General features: G+C 32.2%; 1 long non-coding RNA gene across 1 annotated transcript; it reads left to right on the top strand.

Moving 5' to 3' along the window:
- The first annotated feature begins 859 nt into the window (after positions 1 to 859).
- On the top strand, positions 860 to 4,053 carry LOC127860762 (uncharacterized). The gene is made up of 3 exons (XR_008039920.1): positions 860 to 1,865; positions 3,124 to 3,309; positions 3,699 to 4,053. It is a non-coding gene; the product is annotated as an uncharacterized LOC127860762 (long non-coding RNA).
- The last annotated feature ends 456 nt before the right edge of the window (positions 4,054 to 4,509 follow it).

The following is a 4,509-nucleotide window of genomic DNA, read 5'->3' as shown; positions in this document are numbered from 1 at the left end:
GATGATAAGATGATAAGATGATGTTTGGAAGCCGCGATATTTTTTCGTTTGAATTCAGACCAGGATAACCGTTCTTCGAATATATTAACATCTGCAAATAGTTTGTGTGGGATAAACACGAAGAACTCGACTGATTTAAACACGGAAGTCTTAATTTTAAACAAAAAAATCGGTAAACAATAATGTTTTATACAGTTTCATACTGTCTGATAAACTTGATAAAACAACAGTAATTATATCAAGACGCTATAGGAACACAGTATCGTATAAAGAAGATATTGAGAAATACCTGAATGATCGCCTTTAATTAATATAACCATACCTTTGAATAGATTGTTCTTTGCACACGAATATCACTATGTTCCAAATGTCAAACACCAAGTTAAATAATTATAGCTACCGGTATGTTTAACAATAAAATCCTTCATTTCGCACCAGTACTGTATGTTTAAGAATTAACGTTGAATATAAATTCATATAACTTAAATTTCAAAAACTTAGAGCTACACTATCGATCATCGAATATATCCGTCACCGCAAGCTTTTTATCCAATGCAATTTAGTTTTTCTAAAAATACTTTCTACAGATACTTGCTGGTACTTAATTCAATTGACACAGATGTAAACAAAGTATTCGGCAGTAGTTTTTCGGTTACTGAAGCGTACCAACTGTTTATACAGGTATCAAAAGACGTTAAAAACAAAACGGTTCAAAACACACGAAGCGAAGAACATATTTGGTCGTTGTTAATGATTTATATTGATATGAATTGTTTTGAATGGTGACATACAAAAAGGATTTGTTAACTGTGTAAAAATGATGAGGATGTTACCGATAAATAGAGAATATATGGTTGGTGACTTTTGATATCATGTGATATAAGACGAGTCTGATATGGCGTAGGAAAAGGCGAGGCTTGCCGAGCCTTTTCACACGCCATATCGGACGAGTCTTATATCACATGATATCAAAAGTCACCAACCATATATTCTATTTATTATGCCACATTTTAAAGTAAATAAGAAAATATTCACAAAACAAACAACCGCTAAATTCATTGATGTAGATACGGTAATAAATATGCAAATTAGTAGCAACCTGATTACATCCTCTAGCGTCTATGCATATATATTTACACATAAAAAATAGTTCGAAAGTAAGCAACAAACAATCAAATTTAAACGCACATAATACAAAAATTGAAGCGAGAAATCGAAACTTAAAAGAACAATTTCTGCACTAAAAACACAATACCAATATTTTTTACAATAACACATTCGACATGTACTTCCAAGAGTGTACACACCAACCGCTATTTTCAAAGCGAATGTGTAGAGTGAAAATTTCAAACAATAAATACAATAATCAAATGGAACGGGATTTTAACGTAGTGCGCAATTTGGAAGTGATAAGAGTGATTTATTTTTCAACTTGTCCATCTCCGTAATATACGTTTAGTTGTGAGATGTTAACAGTTTTCCCAAAAAAACAAGCCTTCACGTGCGAAGTCAAAGTGGGTGGGGAACTCGACTACTTGTGTATTTCGAGTCGCTGGAACTTCATAATGAAGCTGCTTTTGTGCAATATTCAGCGACGTTACCAGCTGTGTGTTAGACGAAACGAAAATGCCTTGGTTTTGCATCGTGTTTTGAGACTGTCAGGGTGATATGATGGATTAATTGGTGTTTGACTGACAATAAATGAACATGTTTGTGTTTGGAGATTGCTGAGGTTAATATCTTCACAATTGGGAAATCCCAACATAAGTTGACTGCCAGTTTGACCACTGATCTGCATAATATCAGTGGGAGAGCATGCTGAATCCCGCAGCTTCTTCACCATATGTTTCCTGGCTGAGTGGTTGGTAAGTTTCATTGAATTTGTTATGTATACATGCTTAAACACACATGTGTCATTATTTGTGCCATTTTTTTACACCCATTCTCATGCTGATGAACCAATGATCAGTGCCAGTTGTTCTACTGTCGCGAACTGTTTATTCAAAATTGTGGAAAAATGACTTGCGAACTGTTCGAAATTGTGAAAAAATGAGACATGCACTGTACCAAAATTTGAAAAAATGAGTCGCGCACTGTTCAAAATTGTGGGAAACATTAGTTGCCCACTGTTCATTCTGTTTTCAAAATTGTGGAAAAATGAGTCCCACACTTTTCATAAATTAAATTTTGAAAAAAATGAGTCACGCGCTGTACAAAATTTGTAAAATGAGTTGCTCACTGTTCAAATTTTTGCAAAAAAATAAGTCATGCACTGTTCATTCAAAAATTGTGGAAAAATGAGTTGCGCACTGCTCAAAATTGTGAAAAAATCATGTCACGCGCTGTACAAAATTTGGAACAATCATTTGCGCACTGTTCAAAAATGGGGGACAATTTTGTGGGGCACTGTTCATTCAAAATTACAAAAAAATAAGTCACAAACTCTTCAAATTGTGAAAACACATAAGTTGCGCACTGTTCAAAATTTGTAAAAATGAGTCGCGCACTGTTCAAAATTTGGAAAAAAATGAGTCGCGCACTGTTAATTCAACATGGTGGAAAAATGAGTCATGCACTGTACACAATTTTAAAAAATGAGTTGCACACTGTTCAAAATTGTGAACAAATTGAGTCACGCACTGTTCATAAAAAAATCACTGTTGAAAACTGTGAACAAATGAGTTGCGCGCTGTGCAACTTTTTTGAAAACATGTGTCGAAAACTGTTCAAAATTGTGTCGGCCACAGATCAACATTGTGAAAAAATGAGTTGCAAACTTTTTTTAAATTGTGAAAATTTGAGTTGCGAACTTCTTTAAATTGTGAAAATTTGACTCGCAAATTTCTCAAATTAGGAAAACAAACACCTATTCCCTTAATAAGCAAAAAAAGCCCCGAGTCCATAATAAAAATATTTTAAGTTAAAAGAAATTCTAAATTATTTTTATATAAAGTGGAGTTTATACATTTTCATTTTGTATTAATAATATTGTGTCTATTAAAGTTGTAATTTGTTCAAGTTGTGCCATAAAAATGTTATTAAAACACTCTATTTTGAAATGTTATCTCCTGTTGGATTTGTTTTATTTTATTATAATATGAAATGTTTTTCTTTTAATGGCAGAAAGTTGCGACAACACATTCCATGGGTGATAATATCTACCAAAATTCTTGGCGGCACAGTTCTGCCCTCGTCAGTTGCACTTGTCCGAGTCTTTCTCTGCCTCTCAACCAACTCGAGATATCCCCCCCCCCCAACTGCATGCCGGCACAGCTTCACATCAACCCATCTAATTAATTTGTCGGAAAGGTAATACTTTTTGTCGACAAATTTATTTTTGAGAGTATTTATGTAATTGTTTTATCTGAATATGTTATAAATCTATATGTCACTATATTTATAAAGTTTAAATTTTAATACAAATTATATATCTGGATTTTTATTTTTTTACCCTTTGCATGCTGGGAAATTTGTCGTCTGCTAAAATGTTGTCTGCTGAATTTGTAAAATAAGCATTTTCTTCATTTTTTTTAAAGATTACTATCAGAATAGCAAACAAAATGTGGCGTCTCATCTGGATCCAAACTGTTTGCAAAGGCCTTCAAAATTCGGTTCCAGCACTGAAAGGTTTATAGCAGTTATGCAATGAATGTTTGATGATGTTTTTTTTTCTTAAGGATTCTTTATTTTATTTTCAGGTTGACTACACAAATTTCCTGTTTGGTTGTGGAGATAGAATCATTTTTTTGTGAAAGTTTGATTTCAGACATTTAAAAATTGAAATTGTCATGTATTATTAGGCATGTCAGGCATCAGCAAAGCATTTCAATCAAGTATTAATTATTTTACTTTGTCAATGTCAATTCATTGTGTATGCTATTCATCTGTTTGCCTTGCATTTTATAAGAATGACACAAACAAGGAAAGCATTTGTAAAGTATTAGTTAATTTTTTTTATAAATTATCTTAGACGAGATGTTTAGTGAATATTTGTCATAAATTCTTCTTTAACTTAATCAAATCTGTCATATTTTATTTAAAACGTGTTAAGTATATTTGTGTTACGTTTTAAATGTTTATCATTACTGTTTTACATTGTGTTCATCTGCAGCCAGTGAATGGTAGCGGTGCACATTTGTATTTGTTTAATTTTTTTCCATTGATTAATGCTCATTTAATTTATATTTCCCTATATATATATATATATATATATATATATATATATATACTTAATAAGGTGTTAGTTTTGTTTAAAAAACAACTTCTTGTTTATTCATGTTCTAACTTCTGAATAAAATATGAATCGCTGTTTGTTTCCATTTAAATTAAAGAAGCGACATACCACGCCTACAAAAAAGTAGTTCTCAGAATGGGCGGGGCTAAAACATGGAACGCTAAAAAAATTCATTGAGTAAACCAAATATGGGCGGAGTTTTAAAACGGATATTGATGGGCGGAGCTTAAAACTGTTATCGGATGGGTATCCGATAACACTTTAAAATATCATGT

The sequence above is a fragment of the Dreissena polymorpha genome, chromosome 15 (genome assembly GCF_020536995.1).
Source record: "Dreissena polymorpha isolate Duluth1 chromosome 15, UMN_Dpol_1.0, whole genome shotgun sequence".
NCBI classification, from domain to species: domain Eukaryota; kingdom Metazoa; phylum Mollusca; class Bivalvia; order Myida; family Dreissenidae; genus Dreissena; species Dreissena polymorpha.
Note: the sequence above shows the minus strand (reverse complement) of the source record. Positions and strands in the feature narration are given on the sequence as shown.